Raw genomic sequence first — 22,678 nt, forward strand, 5'->3', positions numbered from 1 at the left:
ATGCAAAAGAACGAAATCGTAACAAACAGTCTCTCAAACCACAGGGCAATCAAACTACAACTCCGAATTAAGAAACTAACTCAGAACTGCACATCTTCCTGGAAACTGAACAAGTGGCTCCTGAATGTTGACTGGATAAACAATGAAATGAGGGCAGAAATAAAGATGTTCTTTAAAACCAAGGAGAACAAAGACATAACATACCAGAATCTCTGGGACATATTTAAAGCAGTGTCTACTGGGAAATTTATAGTAATAAATGCACACACGAGAAGCAAGGAAAGATCTAAAATCAAAACCCTATTGTCAAAATTTAAAGAGCTAGAGGAGCTTGATCAAAAAATCTCAAAAGCTAGCAGAAGATAAGAAATAACTAAGATCAGAGAAGAACTGAAGGAGATAGAGACACTAAATACCCTTCAAAAATCAAATCCAGTAGCTGTTTTTTTTTTAAAGATCAACAAAGTAGACAGACCACTAGCCAGATTAATAAAAAAGAAAAGGAAGAGGAATCAAATAGATGCAATAAAAAACAATAAAGGGGATATCACCACTGATTCCACAGAAATACAAACTACAATTAGAGATTACTACAAATGACTCTAGGCACATAAACCAGTAAACCTGGAAGAAATGGATACATTCCTGGACACTTGCACCATCCCATGCCTAAACCAGGAAGAAGTTGAAACCTTGAATAGACCAAAAATAAGGGCTGAAGTTGAGATAGCAATTCATAGCCTACTAACCAACAAAAGCCCAGGTCCAGACGGATTCACAGCTGAATTCTACCAGATGTACAAAGAGGAGCTGGTACCACTCCTTCTGAAACTATTCCAAACATTACAAAAAGAGGGAATCCTTCCCAAATCATTTTATGAGACCAACATCATCCTGATACCAAACCTGGGAGAGATTCATCAAGAAGAGAAAATTTCAGGCCACTATCCATGATGAACATAGATGCAAAAATCTTCAATAAATACTGGCAAACCAATTGCAACAGCATATCAAAAAGCTTATCCATCAAGATCGAATAGGCTTCATTCCAGGGATGCAAAGTTGGCTCAACATTCACAGGTCTATAGACATAATCCACCACATAAACAGAACCAAAGACAAAAACCACATGATTATCTCAATAGATGCAGAGTAGGCCTTCGACAAAATTCAACAGCCTTTATGCTAAAAACTCTCAATAAACGAGGTATCGAAGGAACATATCTCAAAACAATAAAAGCCATTTACTACAAACCTACAGCCAATATAATACTGAATGGGCAAAAACTGGAAGCATTCTCTTTGAAATCCGGCACTAGACAAGGATGCCCTCTTTCACCACTCCTATTCAATATAGTATTGGAAGCTCTTGCCAGAGCAATTAGGAAAGAAGAAAAAAAAATATCGGATATTCAATTAGGAAAAGAGGAAGTCAAATTGTCTCTATTTGCAGATGACATGATTGTATATTTAGAAGACCCTGCCATCTCACCTTAAAATATCCTTAAACTGACAAGGAACTTCAGGAAAGTCTCAGAATGCAAAATCAGTGTGCAGAAATCACAAGTATTTCTATACACCAATAACAGACTAACAGAGAGTTATTTCGCCCATTCAAAATTGCTACAAAGAGAATAAAATACCTAGGAATATAACTAACAAAGGATGTAAAAACCTCTTCAAGGAGAACTACAAACTACTGTTCAAGGAAATCAGAGTGGACACAAACAGATGGAGAAACATTCCATGCTCATGATTAGGAAGAATCAATATTGTGAAAATGACCATACTGCCCAAAGTAATTTATAGATTCAATGCTGTCACCATCAAGCTACCTATGACTGTCTTCACAGAACTGGAAAAAACCACCTTAAACTTCATATGTAACCAAAGAGAGCCTGCATAGCCAAGACAATCCTAAGCAAAAAGAACAAAGCCAGAGGCATCACATTACCGGACTTCAAACTATACTACAAGCCTACAGTAATCAAAACAGCATGATACTGGTACCAAAACAGAGATATAGACCATTGGAATAGAATGGAGACCCTGGAGGCAATGCCACACATCGACAGACATCTGATCTTTGACAAACCTGACAAAAACAAGCAATGGGGAAAGGATTCCCTGTTTAATAAATGGTGTTTGGAAAACTGGCAAGCCATGTACAGAAAGGAGAAAGTGGACTCCCTTCCTGACACCATACACTAAAATTAGCTCCAGATGGATTAAAGACTTAAACATAAGACCTAACACCATAAAAACCCTAGAAGAACACCTAGGCAAAACCATTCAGGATATAGGCATCGGCAAGGACTTCATGACCAAATCACCAACATCATTGGCAACAAAAGCCAAATAGATAAATGGGACCTATTAAACTCTAGAGCTTCTGCACAGCAAAAGAAACAGTCATTAGAATGAACTGGCAACCAACTGAATGGGAGAACATTTTTGCAATCTACCCATCTGATAAAGGGCTAATATCCAGAATCTACAAAGAACTAAAACAGATTTACAAGAAAAAAACCCATCCAAAAGTAGGCGAAGGATATGAACAGACACTTTTCAAAAGAAGACATATATGAGGCCAACAAACATATGAAAAAATGTTCATCATCACTGATTATTAGAGAAATGTACATCAAAACCACATTGAGATACCACCTCACGCCAGTTAGAATGGCAATCATTAAAAAATCTAGAGACAACAGATGCTGGAGAGGATGTGGAGAAATAGGAATATTTTAACACTGTCGGTGGGAGTGTAAACTAATTCAAGCATTGTGGAAGACAGTGTCCACTTCCTTAAGGACCTAGAAATAGAAATTTCATTTGACCCAGCAATCCCATTACTGGGTATATACCCAAAGGATTATAAATCTTTCTGTTATAAAGACACATGCACATGTAGGTTTACAGCAGCACCATTCACATTGGAAAAGACTTGGAACCAACCCAAATGCCCATAGATGATAGACTGGATAGGGAAAATGTGGCACATATACACCATGGAATACTATGCAGCCATAAAAAACGATGAGTTCATGTCCTTTATAGGGACATGGAAGAATCTGGAAACCATCATTCTCAGCAAACTGACACAAGAACAGAAAATCAAACACTGCATGTTCTCACTCATAGGTGATTGTTGAACAATGAGAACACATGGACACAGGGAGGGGAGCATCACACACTGGGGTCTGTTGGGGGGCGCTATGGAGGGACAGCAGGGGTGTGGGGAGGTCAGCGAGGGACAACACGGGGAGAAATGCCAGCTGTGGGTGATGAGGGAAGGGAGATAGCAAACCACATTGCCATATGTATCTATGCAACAATCCTGCATGATCTGCACATGTACCCCAGAACCCAAATTACAGTTAAAAAAAAAAGAAAGAATGAAATGCACTAGAGGTAATGAATATTGTAAATAGATATTTTTGGAGAAAATCACAAACGAGGCTGAGCTGAAGAAGGAGTTAGCTCAATTAGAGTAGCAGAGAGTTGAAAGAGAACTTTAGTAATGATGCAATAAGCAAAAACATAGACAAGGGATATTTCTTAAAGCAGAGTAGTCTGATAGAAATGACCTCTATTGATCTTTGATATATCACTCCAGGTGTTAGCATGATAGCAGAGATATAATGCTATAGAGTGGATTGCACCTTAGTTACTGAGTAGAAATCATATGCCATAATGTAGATAAGTAGTAAGGTCTGGTAGGCTGTTGCTGCACAAATAGAAACGTAAAACTTATTTGCCACAATTTTTCTGGGATAGCTTATACGGTCATACCTTCTAAGTTTTAAAAATTCAAGAAAATAATAATTGTAGTAAGGAAAAGAAGGTGTACAGACCCAATCACCAAATGATAATCTATGCCTTTTCTATGAATGTGGAGGAGTGCTGCATTCTTTCACTTCCCTGCATCTTTGATTATGTACTATTCTTTATTTAGACCATACTTTCCTGTCCTCTTCTAGGTAACTTCAATTGATTCTTGTTATATCATTCCAGTTATATATCACTTGATATATAACTTCAATCATGTTAGCATGATTTAATTTATCCTGTGCTCCAGTAGGACTCTCTGCTAATATTTATTGTAATAGTTATTATTCTGTATTATAATTTATTAAACTGTTTTATTCATTAAGTCTAAAATTTCTAAAGACAAGCTGTCTTCTCCACCACCCCCAATCTAGGTATCTTCATCACATAGTTTTAATGCATATGTATTAGTTTATTAGGGCTGCTTTAACAAAGTGGCCCAATTTGATGACTTGAATAACAAATTTATTATTTCACTATTCTGGAGGATAGATGTTTCAGGTCAAGGTCATGGCGGGGTTGGTTTCTTCTGAGGACTGTGAGAGAAGAATCGGTTTCAGGTCTGCTACTTGTCCCATAAATGGTGGCTAAAGACATCAGCCATATTAGATTAGGAGCAATCTTAATACACTCACCTTAACATGATGACCTCTGTAAAGACGGTAACTCCAAATAAGGTCACATTCTGAGGCACTTAGAACTTCAAGGTAATAAATATGATGGGTTATAATTCAACTCATAACAAATAATAGGTATTTAGTAAATCAGGAAGTGCATAAAGGATTTATAGAACTTACCAAATGTGTTTTAATTGTCCTCTTTATAGGACAAGTTGTTTCACCTTCCCTCGAAAACAGGGCTCCTTTAGGGCAAAATTCATATCCCATTCATGCTTGACTCCATAGTGCTTAGCACAAAGACAAATACATTGTTGGTGTACAAAATGTTTTGATAAGTGAGTGACAAGCAGCAAATAATACAGAAGTATTTTGTGCAAAATATCTTTGGAGGAATGTTTCCTATGGATTGTGGTTAATCCCCTGTTCAATGATTTTTTGCTGATCACTCCAGTTTGTACAGTCCCACAGTTTTAATGCCTTAGGCAATGTGAGATACACACTGTATGTCATTCAGAGGCTGGAAGTCTAAATATTTCTATGACCTTAATATCTTGTTGTCTTATTGGAGATCAGCTCTCATCTATGCTTTTGTGACTTATTCCTATACTGTATTTGTTTTTCCCTCTAATTTATCAAAATGCAATGCTAAAATTAAAATGCAAACAGGGTTTTTATGGAGCCTGTCATAGAAATTTAAAAGTGACTTTAAGACATAAACAGAAAATAATAATAATAATCAATGGAAAGCCTGTGTGGGAATGGTGCTGAGAGGAGGAAATTTAAAGGTTAGTGTTGTTGTGTCAGTATGGTCACCTCAATTATAATTGGATAAATAAGGAGAGTAGAATGTTAATTAGCTTTACAGTTTTCTTATGTTAGGATGTATAATCAGCGCCAATAATAATAAAGCAAATAGAGACAAAGGTGTTCTCTGAAGAAATTCATGAACCTAAAGTAATCTAATAAGATGAACATGGGCTAATTACAATTTGTATTTATTGGAAGGAAGACAAGCCAGACTGGGTGACAGCCAGAGTGACCTAAGGTATGATAAGTGATGCCTCATTTGTATCTCAAACTAAAAAATTCCATTAATGTTGCAGCTACAAAATATTTTTTCTCAGATGATTCTTAGTTACATAGAATGGAGCAATCTCATATTGCATTCTTCTGTGAGTATCTCAGAATTCTAAAGGTAGTTAGAAAAGAATACAAAGACATGTTAAAAAGAAGAATCCAAGTTAACAAGGCGTTAATGAAGTTCTGTTTGAAAATATTTAAATCATAAGGGAAAAGCTTTTTATATTTACCCAGTGTTTATCCAGATTTCTACCTGGTATCACCTTCCTTCTGCTTGGAAGGCTCCCTTTAACATTTTTTGTAAGGCAGGCTTGCTGGTGATTAATTTTTTTTTGAGACAAATGTCACCCTGTCACTCTGTGGCTCAGGCTGGAGTGCAGTGGTGGATGTCAGCTCACTGCAACCTCTGCCTCCCAGGATCAAGTGATTCTCCTTCCTCAGCTTCTCGAGCAGCTGGGACTACAGGCATGCCCCACACCTGGCTAATTTTTCATATTTTTAGTAGAGACGGGGTTTCACTGTGTTAGCCAGGATGGTCTCTATCTCCTGACTTTGTGATACACCCGCCTCGGCCTCCCAAAGTGCTGGCATTAGTGGCATGAGCCACCGTACCTAGCCAGTGTATAATTTTTAAGCTTTCATATTTATAAAAAAAAGTCATCCTTTTATGTTTGCTTTTAAGGTCTTCTCTGGTTTTATATAATTTGACTGTAATATGCCTTTGCATAGTTTTCTTCATATTTATTATGTTTCCAGTTGATTGAGCTTCTTGAATCTGTCTATTTATAATTTTCATCAAATCCGGAAATTTATTATGTATTATTTCTTTATATATTTTCCCATCTCTTTTTCTCCATCTCTCTTTCATGAACTCAATTAGTATATTTGATAGGATGTTTAAAACTTGTCCTACAGATAATTGATCATTTTTCTTATTTTTTCATCTGTTTCCTTTCAATTTTTAATGCTATACCTTTTTGTTTACTAATATTTTCTTTTCTAATGTACATTCTGCCATTAATCTCACCCAGTACATTTTCATTTTAGACATTTAGTTTCATACCTCTTGAAGTTTGATTTGGATTTTTTCTTAATATTTTTTCATGTCTTGCTTTAATATACTCGGTCTGTCATTTAGCTTCTTGAATAAATGAAGTATAGTTATAATAATTATTTTTATGTTTTCTTTATTCTAATCCTTTTATCCCTGTCATTTGTTGGTAGATTTCAAGTGGTTTATTTTCCTCCTAATTATAGGTCCTATTTGCATGCTGCTTTGCATAAATGGTAATTTTAATTTATAATAAATACTACAAATGTTAAATTGTTGGGTACTAGGCCTTTTTGCATCTCAATAAACATTAAAGTTTTTATCTGGGATACAAGTTAGTTACATGAAAAATTGATCTTCTTAGTTCTTGCCTTTTACGTGTTTTGCAGGGTGAGAATTGGAGAAGCATTTTAGTTTAGGATTAAATTTGCCCCGCTACTGAGACAGAACTTTTCTGAACACTGTATGCAGTGTCTTATAATTAAGTAATTTTTTGCACTCTGGCTGATTGAAATAGAAACCATTCCTCATATGTGAGCCCTGGCAATTGTGTCCCCTAATCCTTTCAAAGGTTCTTTCTTGGATAGTTTTCTCACATGAATACGTTAATAAATGCTCAGCTAAAGGCTCTAAAGAGAACTTCTTTAAGTCTCCAAAGTTGTCTCTCCAAACATCTTCTCCTTTCTGTTAGTCTGCCCAACCTGCTTGGTCTTCCTGGACTCCTAGTTGAATCTCCTGAATTCAGGGAGATTGACTACTAGCTCCAGCTAGGTTCTTCCACTCTGCCGTTTTTTGAAAAATTTCTCTAGATGGCAAGTTAGGGCAATCTTAGGACTGACCTTGTTTGTCTCCTGTCTCTCAGGGATCACTGTTTTACCCTGATATTCAATAACTTAAAATCCATTGTTTTACACATTTAGTTTTTCACTTGTTTCTGGTAGGAGGGTAGAACAGATGCTCATAATTCTACCATGACCAGAAGGGGAAAAAAAAAGTCAGATTAAAGTTTTACATAGCTATGCAGAAGTGATATGATAGATAAATAAAATTAGTATAAAAAGACTAAAAAAATGATACAAATCTATGTAAAAAAATTTCTACTTTGGAGGCTTCTATATATCAAATAGTATATATTAACATTGAAGTTAACATAGTCTAGCATAAAAGTTGTCTCAGTGTCCCCAAAATAAATTTGAATTTCCAATTTCAATTTCTGTCCTTTCTTATTTCCCATCCAAGATAAGAAGAATTTAATCTTTACCAAATTGATTCCTAAGACTGTTAAAGTACAAAATTAGAAGAATGTATTCCTTCATTTATTTATTCAACCAATATTTGTTAAGTGCCTATTCTGTGCTAGGCACTATTCTGGGCTTGTGAGACATATCAAGTGAACAAAAGAGAAATCATTCATTTCCTCATGATGTTTTTCTTCCACAGAGAAATCAACTTTAATCAATTAACATAGAAAATAAGCAAATTGAATAATATGGCAGAAAGAAATGTATAGATCAGGGAAAAAAATAAAAGCCAGAGGAGGGAAATCAATGTCCTTAAGAAGGAGTTGGGAGAAAAAGAGGAAAGAGAAAAATAACCTGGGAGAGTTTTAAAGATTGAGTCATTTGCTATATGTAAGCAATTTGTGGAAGAGAAAAAAGGGTCTGGTAGGGAGAGTTGCTGGATATTATGAAGTGCATTGCCTTCACTCTTCTCTAAGAGATTAAAATAGAGATTGCATTACAGTCTTCCCTCAGTATGTGTCAGGGAAATCATTCCAGGACCCCCAGTGGATACCAAATTCTGCAGACTCTTAAGTTCCTTATACAGAATGTTGTAGTATTTGCATATAACCTACACACATCCTCCTGTACACTTTAAATCATCGCTAGATTACTTATAATATCTAATACAATGTAAATAACATATAAGTAGTTGTTAGGCTGTATTGCCTTTTACGCTTGTATTATTTTCTATTATTTTATTCTTATTTTTATTTTGTCCAAATATATTTGATCTGTGGTTGGTCGAATCTACAGATGCAGAATCAACAGATACAGAAGGGTGACTATATTTTATGACTTTAGAAATGCTGGAATAATGTTTCTCAAGTTATTTCATGTTGATTCAAAAAAATTCAAGTCCTTAGTTCATATATAAGCCATTTATATATTGACATAAATCTTACCCCTTAAGGAATGTATTTTATTTTTGTTTTATAGATAAAAAAAATGAAAGGCAAAAGATTTTAAGAACTTCCCCAATTAGTAAGTGATAGTCAGAACTAGAATACAAGTTGGCTTGTTTAAAAAATTGATGTTTTTTTCTGTTACACAAAACTATCCTTTAATTTCACTTATGACGTACAGAGGCATGTTATAATAGAGGGTGTGTAAAGAAGTGCTCAGATAATGTTTCCATGCCTTTTCATCTAATTTTGTCTCAGAAGATTTTCTAGACAACTTTTCTGGCGACAGTGATTCTTAAAAATCTACAAGATGTTTGTTGGTTTTACAGCTTCCTCAGGATTTCCAGGTGATGAGATGGTTTTTGTATATAAGGGAATACGAAATAGAGCTGGGTACAGCTAACTACAGCCAAAGGGTCAAATCTAACCCACCACATTATTCTGTAAGTAAAGTCTTACTGGGACACAGCCACACCATGTGTTCCCTTAGTGTTCATTGCTGCTTCAGTCTGCAATGGCAAAGATAAGTAGTTGCGACAGACGCTATGGCACGTAAGCCTAAAATATTTACTGCCTGTCCCTTTAGAGAACAAATTGCCAGCCTCTGAATAGAGAATCTTTCTTCTGTAGCATCTTAGTGGGTCTCAAGGGCTAATTCTTGAGTCTGGGGGATTCATTAGGTTATTTCCTTACTGTGACATTTTGAGGAATAAGAATCCTTAGCAGCCCATCCCTAGTGACAGTTGCCACCAGTAGGAAGTGCCCTGTGGCTTTTTCAATGACAAAGTTCTGGGTAGCCAACTGGCCAGTTTCTACCCACTTTCCTCTGTCCTACTGACAGAAGTTTAGAGAGACGGTCAGAGTCCTGAGAGCCACTGATACTGTTCTTTTCTCACCTTCTAGTATATTCCATATCAAATAAAATAGCTGTAAAAGTTATAATTACATGTTTTTCAGAATATCGGTGTGGAACTAGATTTTCAATAATATCTTAAATTAAAAATCAAATTAACGAATCTATTTTGTGTTGCATTGCTGAAATAGAGCTCCTCTAGATAACACATTCTTGCAAATTAAGCATTGTACATAGAGTAAAATAAAACTATAATTTTTATCAATTAAAAAGTAATTTAAGTTGACTTTAGATAAAAGATGTTACAATAACACGGAGAAATGCTCATTTTGGACAAAGAGATTTTTCCATTTGTTTTTTAAAAATTAACATCTTATTTTAAATGAATTTTAGACTTATATGGAAGTGACAAAATCATAGAGAGTTCTTATATATCCTCACCCAACTTCTCGTGAGGTTAAGATCTAATATAGGCATCATACAATTATCAAAACCAAAAAATTATTATCTGTAGAATGCTAGGAACTACATCACTTACTCTCAGTTTTCATTAGTATTTTGATTAAAATATTTTTTTGGTTTCAAGATCCCATCTTGCATTTTACCTCCTCCAATCTGTGTCGATCCCTCAGGCTTTCCACACCTTTTATGACTTTAACATTTTTGAAGAGCACCAGTCAGTTATTTTGACATAGATATATTTTCTTTCTTTTGCAAGTGACAAAATAAAATGATAGAAACCGGATGTTCCTTTTGCTAGGCAAAGAAATAAACTGCAGGTCTTTGATGAGCTCCAAAAGCAATTCACTAAGATCTTAAGTCAGCAGGCTACCTATGTCTGGAGGCTCTTCTCCCAGAGTGAAGCAGAAATGAAAGCAAATTTGGAAAGCTGATCTTCTTTCTAAACTTTACAATAGTGCCTTCCTCAGAATGCTCAGGTGGATGGATGGTCAGAAACTTAGTTATTTTTTGCATCTGAATTCAGTAACTGTACCCTGACCTGAATAAAAAATGGACAATATTCTCCTGATGTATAATAATCTGATCAGAGAAACCTTTTATTTTAAAGAAAGTTTAAAATGAATAAATGTAACCTCATTTACACATTCAGAAAATCAACCATCTTTTAAGGCTCTAAACTCCCAAATAAACGGTAAGGTTTCTTAAATCCCTATCTTTTTAAGAAGAATATGATTTGAGAAATAACATTTATGCTATGCTGAAGTATAGAGAGGTTTCATTAACATACTATAATCATATTACTATTGAGATAAAAAGTGATAGCAGTGAAAAATAAATAATAGCTATAGAGTTTTAAATGACAACATAGAGAAAAGCTTTTTTAAAAATAAAAAATCACGGTTTTAGCGTAGTATTTTGAGGACACTTCTCAAAATACATAAAAAATATCTATTTTTAAAAGTCAAATAGGTTTTTTTTTCTAGGTTAGTATAACATAAGATATTGCCTGGGAGGGTCTGTTTGCTGTTGGTTACCACCAACAGCTTTGCATTTTGTGTAATTAATCTTAGCCTGTCAGGTGGCCAAATTAATTAGCCATTTTCCTACCGGAGTGGTGAACTTTTAGATGAAGAGAGAAATGCCAGGATGATGTCACATCTGTCTTATCAATTTGAATTTCAGATTGTCTGAAGAGGGATGCAATGTAAGAAAAGCATTTTAAAAAGTGTGTCATGAAGAGAAAAGTCATTATTTTATCTCATCCTCCGGCATATCGGTCAGAGACAGTAAAGCCCTTTCGGCTTTTTATGAGCTCCTGTTTCCTACAGGCATTTGACAAATATGGTCCTTTTTCTACTTATGAGGGCAACTACAAACTTCAAATGGGTGTGATGAAATCTACAAAAGGAGACTAATAGCATCTGAAAGAAGCACGCATTGGAGTATAGGGGCAACTGCCGAGTTTTAGTCAGATGCAGATAAAAAACATATCTGAGGCTTATTCTGCCCAAAATAAGTGACAAGACGGTAATGCGGCTATGGTCAGAGGACAACGCAAATGGAGAAGGATCTGTGATAAACTTATGCATACATGTTTGTAGAATTACTACAGTTTTCTTATCACAGATGTTTAATTCAATAATCAAAATATCCCAATGCCATGTTAACACACTATGTGTGAGATATGAAAAAGATTAAGCTAATATGCCTTTATCAACAGTAGCAGAATAGAATAGAAGCTACATTTTTTTAAAAATCCTATATTTTCACCTATCCAAGAATTCAAAAACACTAAGAAGTCTGTGAAGAAGTAAAATATATTTTTTAAAACACATTAAAATTTAGCTTTCTGTGCAGGGTTTATAATATTAGGATTTTTAAAAAATTGATTATTCAGGAAATACTTTAAAATAACCATATTTAAAGTAACTATTTTAGTAACAGAAAAATCTAAATTGAAGAAAAATCTAAATTGAAGAAAAATATTGTTTTGAGTCACAATGCCATTTTAAAATCTGAAGGCCAAAATACAAAGCAGAAATGTTTGAATATTTTTATAAATTGACAAACAGGTCCAGGAAAATTCTCAATTTTCTAAAGTTGTATGTTTCAAATAGGGGGTAGTTTAATGACTTTCTTGTTCACATGACTAAACTCTGATCATTAGGTTCATTTGGCCCTTATTTATGACCCTTCTTGTCTGTCACTAACATACTCAAATTGTTCCAAAGTGATTGGTGATGTTTTTAGTCTGTTAACTAAAGACATTCAATGGTTTCTTTAATAGGTAATCACAGGCTTCTGTCTATAATAGATTTATCAGTTAATCAATTTTTTTCTTGAGACGTTAACCTGATAATATATCTGTTTTACTAAGTGTTACCAGTAAAAGGCAGGTGGCAAAGCCAACTAGCACAATTCTCACTTAGGCAGTGCTCTTTATATGGGATATCATTTTATATAAAATGAGCTATTTAACTGAAGTTCATTAAATGCTTTTGTGGATAAACAAAAGCAGAGGTTTTTTTCACACTTCTTTTATCTCTAGCTTTTCCAAAATTATGTTGTCCATAGTCAAGAAAGGCCATAAAGTCATTTCCTGATTAAATATTGAAACATTTTGTGTCATATATAGAACATAACTGGACCATCTATGAAGTTTGCAGATCTTCTGTTTCCTAGCATTGAACTGATTTTTTTTTCCCTTAGGAATGTTTAAAAAACATTGTAAAAATTAAAAAAAAAAAATCAGCTAATTTTTTCGAGTTTCTAACATATGCCAGAAATGTACTCCCAGCTGCAAAGCTGGAAATATTAGAGAAAATAATGAAAGTTTGCTTAATAGATACTCTGCTTGCAAACATAAGTTTTATACCTGCAGTTCCGGAGACTAAGTAAACTGTTTCACTAATTTAATGTTATATAACGAAGGACAAGCTCTAACGTTCATTACTTCATTAGTAACTATCAACTATCATGCAATCTAAAGGTGTTATAGCAGATGTCTATGTTACGTAATTATTATTTTAAGAAGCAAATTGCATGATCTTTGATATGAAAGGGTCATAGATTAAAACATAAATCTATGTAATTATTATAATCAGTGGCAGAGAGGAAATATCAATGAAAAAGAAATGAAAATGGATAGAGAAAACTATCCTTCTGTAATTTCAAGTGGCATTAAGGCTAAGTGCATAGAAATTAAAGTCGAGTTGAAATTATTCTTAATGTGACACATTTATGAAGTTGAATACCATTTTAAGTTTAAAATTTGGTCCACACCTCTTTGTTTCCATAAGTGTCTTTCACCCTGGAAAAAATATAATTACTATAAAATCTTGCCAGAATTCTGTCTCATTTTCCCATTTTCCAAACTTTGAGTATGCCAAAATATTTCATGGCATTGGTTATATTCTGGTGAAATATACTCTTTACCATTTTCTTTCTTTTTCCTTTAACATTTTTAGGGTTCAGGGTGCACATACGGTTTTGTTTATAGGAAAACTTGTGTCGTGGGGGTTTGTTGCACAGTTTATTTTGTCATCTAGGTACAAAGTATAGTGCCCAATAGTTATGTTTTCTGATCCTCTCCCTTCTTCCAGCCTCCAACCTCAAGTAGGCACCATTATCTGCTCTACCCCACTTTGTGTCCATGTGTTCTCATCATTTAGCTCCCATTTTCTTTATCCTGTTTACTGATGGGTGTTTAAGTTGCTTCCATGTCGTGACTAGTGTGAATAGGGCTGAAATGAACATACAACTGCATGTGTCCTTACAGTAGAATAATTTATATTCCTTCGGGTATATGCCCAATAAAAAGATTGCTGAGTCTAATGGTAATTGTGTTTTTAGTTCATTGAGGAGCAGCCACACTGTTTTCCACAATGGTTGAACTAATTCACTCCCAGTAGCAGTGTATAAGCATTTCCTTTTCTCCAAAACCTTGCTAGCATCTCTTATTTTTTATTTTTTAATAATAGCAGTTCTGACTGGCATAAGATGATATCTCGTTGTGGTTTTGATTTCCATTTTTCTAATGATCAGTGATGTTGAGTAATTTTCATGTGCTTGTTGACTGCATGTATGTCTTCTTTTAAAAAGTGTCTGTTCTTCACCTTCTTTTTGCTAGAGTTGTTTTTTTTCTTGTAAATTTGTTTAAGTTCTTTGTAGATTCTGGATATTAGTCCTTTGTCAGATGAGTAAATTGAAAAAATTTTTTCCAATGCTGGTGGTTGTGAGTTCACTGTAATGACAGTGTTTTGTTTTTTGTTATTGTTGGTATTTTGTTTTGTTTTTTTCTGTGCAGAAGCTCATTAGTTTAATTAGATCCCATTTGTCTATTTTGGCTTTTGTTGCCATTGCTTTTGGTGTTGTAGTCATGATGTCCTTGCCCATGCCTGTATCCTGAATGGTATTGCCTAGGTTTTATCCTAGGGTTTTTATGGTGTTAGGTCTTATGTTTAAATCTTTAATCCATTTGGAGTTAATTTTTCTATAAGGTGTAAGGAAGGGATCCAGTTTCAGCTTTCTGCATATGGCTAGCCAGTTTTTCCAACACCATGTATTAAACAGGAAATCCTTTCCCCATTCCTTGTGTTTGTTAGGTTTGTCAAAGATTAGATGGTTGTGAATGTGTGGCATTATTTTTGAGACCTCTTTTCTGTTCCATTGGTCTATATCTCTGTTTTGGTACCAGTATCATGCTGTTTTGATTACTGCAGCCTTGTAGTAGAGTTTGATGTCAGGTAGCATGAAACTCCAGCTTTGTTATTTTTGCTTAGAATTGTCTTGGATATGCAGGCTCTTTTTTGGTTCCATATGAAGTTTAAGGTGTTTTTTTTTCCATTCTGTAAGAAAGTCAATGGTAGCTTGATGAGGATGGCATTGAATCTATAAATTAATTTGGGCATTATGGCTATTTTCACAATATTGATTTTTCCTAACCATGAGCATGGAATGTTGCATCTGTTTGTGTCCTCTCTTATTTCCTTGAGCAGTCGTTTGTAGTTCTCCTTGAAGAGGTCCTTCACATCCCTTGTAAGTTGTAGTCCTAGGTATTTTATTTTCCTTTTAGCAATTGTGAATGGTAGCTCACTTGTGATTTGACTATCTGTTTGTCTATTACTGGTGTATAGGAATGCTTGCAATTTCTGCACATTGATTTTGTATCCTGAGACTTTGCTGAAGTTACTTATCAGCTTAAGGAAATTTGGGGCTGAGATGATGGGGTCTTCTAAATATACAATCATGTTGTCTGCAAATAGACACAATTTGACTTCCTCTTTTCCTAATTGAATATGCTTTATTTATTTTTCTTGCCTGATTGCCCTGGCCAGAACTTGAAATACTATGTTGAATAGGAGTAGTGAGAGAGGGCATCCTTGTCTTGTGCCAGGTTTCAAAGGGATTGCTTCCAGTTTTTGCCCATTCAGTATGATATTAGCTGTGAGTTTGTCATATATAGCTTTTATTATTTTGAGATACGTTCCATCAATACTTAGATTATTGAGAGTTTTTAGCATAAAGTGCTGTTGAATTTTGTTGAAGGCCTTCTCTGCATCTGTTGAGATAATCATGTGGTTTTTGTCTTTGGTTCTGTTTATGTGATGGATTACATTTATAGATGTGTGTATGTTGAACCTGCCTTGCATCCCAGGGATGAAGTCAACTTGATTGTGATAGATAAGGTTTTTGATGTGCTATTGGATTTGGTTTGCCAGTATTTTATTGAGGATTTTTGCATCAGTGTTCATCAGAGATATTGGCCTGAAATTTTCTTTTTAATTGTGTCTCTGCCAGGTTTTGGTATCAGGATGATGTTGGTCTCATAAAATGAATTAGGGAGAATTCCCTCTTTTTTTATTCTTTGAAATAGTTTCAGAAAGAATGGTACCAGCTCTTCTTTGTACCTCTAGTAGAATTCAGCTGTGATCCTGTCTCATTCTGGAAATTTTTTGGCTGGTAGGCTGTTAATTGCTGCCTCAATTTTAGGCCTTGTTATTTGTCTGTTCAGTGATTTAACTTCTTCCAGGTTTAGTCTTGGGAGGATGTAAGTGTCCAGGAATTTATCAATTTCTTCTATATTTACTGGTTTATTTACATAGAGATGTTTGTAGTATTCTCTGATGGTAGTTTGTATTTCCATGAGATCAATGGTGATATCCCTTTGTCATTTTTTATTGCATCTATTTGATTCTTCTTTCTTTTCTTCTTTATTAGTCTGGCTAGCAGTCTATCCATTTTGTTGATCTTTTCAAAAAATCAGCTCCTGGATTCATTGATATTTTGAAGGGTTTTCTGTGTCTCTATCTCCTTCAGTTCTGTTCTAATCTTAGTTATTTCTTGTCTTCTGCAAGCTTTTGAATTTGTTTAATTTTGTTCCTCTACTTCCTTTAATTGTGACATTAGGGTGTTGACTGAAGAAAAGCTGGGGTTGGGAATTAGAGGAGGGATAGCATTAAGAGGAATACCAAGTGTTCATGATGGGATGAGGGATGCAAAAAACCACCATTGCACCTGTATACCCATGTAACAAACCTTCACATTCTGCACATGTACCCCAGAATTTAAAGTATAATAAAAAAAGAAAAAAGAAAAAAAAATTGAAAAATGTCTATTCATGTACTTTGCCCATTTTTTAATAGGGTTGATTTTTGCTTGTACATTTGTTTAAGTTTTGCATAGATGCTGGATATTAGACCATTGTCAGAAGCATAGTTTGCAAAAATTTTCTTCATTCTGTAGTTTGTCTGTTTACTCTGTTGATAGTTTTTTGTTTGTTTGCTGTGCAGAAGCTCTTTAGTTTAATTAAAACCCATTTGTCAATTTTTGTTTATGTTGCAATTGCTTTTAGCATCTTTGTCATGAAATATTTGTCAGTTCCTATGTCCAGAATGGTATGTCCTAGGTTATCTTCCAGGGTTTTTTTTTTTTTTTTTTTTTTTCTTTATGTCTTTAATCCATCTCAAGTTGATCTTTGGATATGATGTAAGTAAGGGACCAGTTTTAATCCTCTGTATAGGGCTAGCCAGTTATCCCAGAACCATTTCTTGAATAGGAAGTTTTTTCCAAGGCTTGTTTTTGTGAGCTTTGCTGAAGATTAGATGGTTTCAGCTGTGTAGTCTTTTTTCTGTACTCTCTGTTTGATTGGTCTATGTCTTTATTCTTTTTGATTGGTCTATGTATCTGTTTTTGTACCAGTACCATGCTAGTTTGGCTCTGGTAGCAGTGTATTAAAGTTTGAAGTCAGTTAACATGATGCCTCCAGCTTTGTTCTTTTTGCTTAGGATTGCCTTGGCTATTAGGGCACATTTTTTGGTTTCATATACATTTTAAAATAGTTTTCTTAAAACTGTTGACAAGCAGGGGGAAGGGGTGGAACCCATGGGAGACAAACTCTCCTCCTCTCCTTAGGGCAACTGCAGGTTGCTGTAGGTATAGATAAAGCACTCAGGATCTTTGCTTCTTCCTCAGTCCAAGGACAGCAATGGCATTTCCACTGCAGAGGCAGTGTCAGAGGGCTTTTGGTTGCCACTGGGAGCTTTATTTCCAAGAAATTAGGAGCCACTACTACTGGGTGTGTTTAGCCAGGGTGTAAGGCAGCTCTATTACTGGCCCAAGCTAGGGGTTCTGCTTCTTAGGAAGCAGGGGTTGAGGGCTCATAGGGAGGAAAGACTGCGTTCCTCTTGGTACGGTGACTGTGGCATACTGTTAGCTTGGGTGAAGCCCTCAGATGCCTTGTTTCTTTCCCCAGCTGAGTGCAGCAGGGGCAGAACCGCTCCTGTGGCACTGGCTAAGGGGTTGTTGGTTGTCTCTGACAACCCCTCCCCAGGGAAACTCAGAGCTACTTCCAGTAGTTGTGCTCAGCTGTTGGGTGGGGCAGCTGTTCTGTGGTTCTGAGCTGGTGACCCTTCCTGATGAAGACTTGGGGGGTGGGGGTTCCAGAGAAGAGAAATTTGATTCCTCTCCATTTGGTGGCTGCTGAGTGCTGAGGGTGCCAGGATAGTGACTAGGTCTTTTTGTTCTTTCGGCAGCCAAAGGGTAGTTAGGGTGGTACAAATGCAGCCGCAATGGCAGAAGGGTTGTCAATTGATTCTGGGATTTCCTCCTCAGTGAAATGTGCTGCCTCGATTGAAATGTTCATTAGGGACAGGGTAGGTGTGTTGAAGTCCCAGGTCATGAGGCCCTGCCTAATGAAAATTGAGGACAGGGACCTGCACGGACAACAGTCTGGCCACTCTTCTGTGGAACATCTGCACTGTGCTGAGGGTCTGCACCAGCCCCTACTCCCTGGGAACTCTTGAGAGTTAGTGCAGAGATGCAGCCTGCCCAAAAACCCAACAGGAAGTTGGACTGAGTTCCAGGAATGGAGGTTCTGGACACCCAGTGAGGAGAAACGGGATCAAGAGGGACCCATGTTAAAAACAGCGTGGCTACGTTTTCATAGGGTAACTGTACTGTCCTGGAGGTCTGTACCTGTCCCTTGTCACCTCAGACTCTCCAGAGCCTGAAGATAGGAATGGTAAAGGCTGCAAGATAGCAAATTTGGTGGCTTACCCCTCCATCTGGGAGTTCTGTCCAAAATAGGTGTGTAGCTTCTACTGGCCTGAGAGCCCCAGAGGGGGATGGCTGGAGTCTCAGGGCAGTGGGATTTATCTTACAAGACGCAATGGAGGTGACGCCTACAGACCATCTCTGTTCAGGTCCCTGGATTAAGCTTTCTTGGTGGCATATAAGGAAATCTAACCTCCCCATTTGCCAGAGTGGCAGCTGCTAGTGTTGGGATGCCCAAGGATCCAAGTTTCCTGGGACTCCACCTGTGCCTGAGTAGTGGTTCTGCCAGACTCCACATAGCACTCCTTGATGAATCACAAGGTATTCACCTATATGTTTCCATTGAAAACATACTATTTAGTCAACACTTTTTCTTCTCCCTGTGACAGCAGTGCACATTAGCTGCTTCTGGTCAGCAATCTTGGCCCTCGCCCCATTTTTGTTTTTCATTATTTTATATACAGATGGTGCCTTTATGAGTAGCTCTAAGTTCTCTTGCTTGTGTGAACTTTTACTATCCCTTTTAGTAATTTATCACAGAGTAGATTTAAGTCATTTCAATATGCATACTTTAATTAAAACTAGTTATGGAAATAACTTTGTACAGTAGTATTCTAAGCATTAGATTTAACATATCTAGTCATTTTGTAGAAGATAAATACAGTATTATAACCACATATTCATGAAATATAGAAATTTGCTAACAAAATAATTCTTTGGGTATTAACGTTGTGTCTCTGTGTGTGTAAGTTTACAAACACATATGCATGCACAAGCTTATGTAGAATATAGAAAGTGGAATATACAGAAACATGAGCATTATAAATCATGATCATTCTAAGGCACAAAATTTGGAGTTAGTATGACATATAGTCATATATGACTAAAATTGTAGGTTTGCTCAAATGACTTCTATGAGTGAGCCAAGATTACCACTTAACTTTAGAAATATTTGAGAGGAAACAAACCTGTGTTGCAATTTTTTAGTTCTTAAATTATGTTACTGTTTTGTCATGCATCTTTTTTAACTAACAAGAAGTAGAAATGAGAAAATCCATGTTTATCAGAATTTGACTTAAGACTACATTTTTCCTGATGGTTTTCTTGAACTGTCTTTGCCAACATTTTCATATCTGAGATGGAAGTATCAAAACATAATACCCAACTCAATATTTTTTGATGAAGCTATCAAGCATGACTTCCACTCTTATGGGAAATTGTAATCTGATATAGTTTGGCTCTGTGTCTCCACTCAAATCTCATCTTGAACTCTACTCCCCACATGTTGAGGGAGGGATCTGGTGGGTGGTGACTGGATCATGGGGATGATTTCCCTTTGCTGTTCTCATGATAGTAAGTTCTCATGAGATCTGATGGTTTAAAAGTGGCACTTCTCCCTTTGCTCTCTCTTTCTCCTGCCTCTTTGTAAAGAATGTGCTTGCTTCTCCTTCACCTTCCACCATGACCGTAAGTTTCCTGAGGCCTCCCCAGCCATGTGAAACTGTGAGTCAACTAAACCTTTTCTTTTTTAAATAAATTACTCAGTCTCAGGTAGATCTTTATAGCATTGTGAGAATAAACTAATACAGAAAATCAGTGCCAGGATAGTGGGGTATTACTATAAAGATAACTTGAAAATGCAGAAGCAACTTTGGAATTGGGTAATGGGAAGAGGTTGGGATAGTGTGGAGGGCTCAGGAGAAGACAGAATGATATGGGAAAGTTTGGAACTTCCTAGAGACTTGTTGAAGGGTATTTACCAAAATGCTGATAGTGGTATGGACAATGAAGTCCAAGCTGAGGTTGTCTCAGATGGAGATGAGAAATTTATCAGGAACTGAAGCAAAGGCCACTCTTTCTATGCTTTAGAAAAGGACTACTGGCATTGTGCCCTTACCCTAGAGATCTGTGGAACTTTGAACTTCTGATTTAGGGTAACTGGCAGAAGAAATTTCTAAGCAGCAAAGCAATAAAGATATGACCTGGCTTTTTCTGAAAGCATATAGTCATATACATTCACAAAGAAATCATCTGAAATCAGAACTTATGTTTAAAAGGGAACTGGGGCATTAAATTTTGGAAAATTCACAGCCTAACCATGTGGTAGAAAAGAAAAAAAAAAAAAACATTTTATGGGGAGAAATTCAAGCCTGCTGCAGAAAATTGCATAAGTAATGAGGAGCTAAATTTTAATAGCCAAGGCAATGAGGCAGGTATCTGCAGAGCATTATAAAGATCTTCATGGCAGCCCCTCCCATCACAGGCCCAGAGGCCTAGGAGGAGAAAGTGATTTTGTGAGCCAGGCCCAGAACCCCCACTACTCTGTGCAGCCTCTGGACATGGTGTTCAGTGTCCTCGCCACTCCAGTTCCAGTTAAGGCTAAAAGAGGCCAAGGTACAACTCAGGCTATGGTTTCAAATGATGTAAGCCCCAAGTTTTGGCAGCTTCCACATGGTATTGGGCCTGCAGGTTTGCAGAAAGACAAAAGTTGAGGTTTGGGAACCTTCACCTAGATTTCAGTGGGTTGTGAAAATGCCTGGATGTCAAGAGAGAAGTCTGCTGCAGGAACAGGACTCCCATGGAGAACTTCTATTAGGGCAATGAAGTAGGGAAATGTGGAGTTGGAGCCCCTACACATAGTCCCCACTGGGGCATGGACTAGTGGAGCTGCATGGTAGATGTGCCAACAGCTTGCATAGTGTGCTTGGAAAAGCCACAGTCACTTAAAGCTAGCCCATGAAAGCAGCCATGGGGACTGTACCTGAAGAGCCACAGTCGTGGAGCTGCCCACATTGGGAGGCCACCCCTTGCATCAGTGTTCCCTAGGTGTAAGATACGGAGTCAGAGGAGAATATTTTGGAGCTTTACAATTTAACGAATGCTCTGCTGGGTTTCAGAGTTATGTGGGCCTATGGCTCCTTTGTTTTGGTCAATTTCTCCTGTTTGGAATGGAAACATTTACTCAGTGTCTGTATTCCCATTGATATGGCTTGGCTCTGTGTCCCCACCCAAATCTTATCTTGTAGCTCCCATAATTCCCACGTGTTGTAGGAAGGACCTGGTGGGAGATGATTGAATTATGGGAGTGAGACTTTCCCATGCTGGTCTCATGATATTGAATCGGTCTCATGAGATCTGATGATCCTAAAAAGGAGAGTTTCTCTCCAGGAACTCTTGGTTTGCCTGCTACCATTCACGTAAGATATGACTTGCTCCTCTTTGCCTTCCACCATGATTGCGAAGCCTCCCCAGGCACGTGGAACTATGAGTACAGTTTAACCTCTTTCTTTTGCAAATTGCCTAGTCTTAGGTATGTCTTTTTCAGCAACCTGAAAACGGACTAATACGCCCACTGTATGTTGGAATTAACTAGTCTGTATGTTGGAATTAGTCTGTTTTTCATTTTTGCAGACTAATAGGCAGAAAAGCCTTGCCTGGTGTCAGATCAAATTTTGGACTTGGATTTTGGGTTAATTCTAGAATGAATTCAGCCTTTGGAGAATTATTGGGAAGGGATGATTGTGTTTTGAAATGTGAGAAGAACATAAGATTTTGGAGGGACCGGGGCATAATGATATGGTTTGGCTCATCTCAAATTGTAATCCCCACATGTTAAGGGAGGATGCTGGTGAAAGGTGATTAGAGCATGGGGGCAATTTCTCCACTGGTGTTTTCATGATACTGAGTGAGTTCTGATGAGATCTGATGGTTTAAAAGTGGCACTTATCATTTCTCTCTCTCTCTCTTTCTCTCTCTCTGTCTCTCTCTCCTGCTGCCTTGTGAAGAATGTGTTGGCATGTCCTTCATCTTCTACCATGATTGTAAGTTTCCCGAGGCCTCTCTAACCACGTGAAACTGTGAGTAAATAAAAAATTTTTTTAACAAATTACCCAGTCTCAGGCAGTTATAGCAATGCTAGGAGGAACTAATACATAATCTAGCAAGACAGGTGAATATTTTAAAAAATACTCAGAGATATATGTAACAGTTTTTTACATGGACAGAACTTGGTTTGACATAACTAAGATAAAGTTTTATTCTTC

Source organism: Cebus imitator, unplaced genomic scaffold (genome assembly GCF_001604975.1).
Source record: "Cebus imitator isolate Cc_AM_T3 unplaced genomic scaffold, Cebus_imitator-1.0 Scaffold241, whole genome shotgun sequence".
Lineage (NCBI taxonomy): Eukaryota > Metazoa > Chordata > Mammalia > Primates > Cebidae > Cebus > Cebus imitator.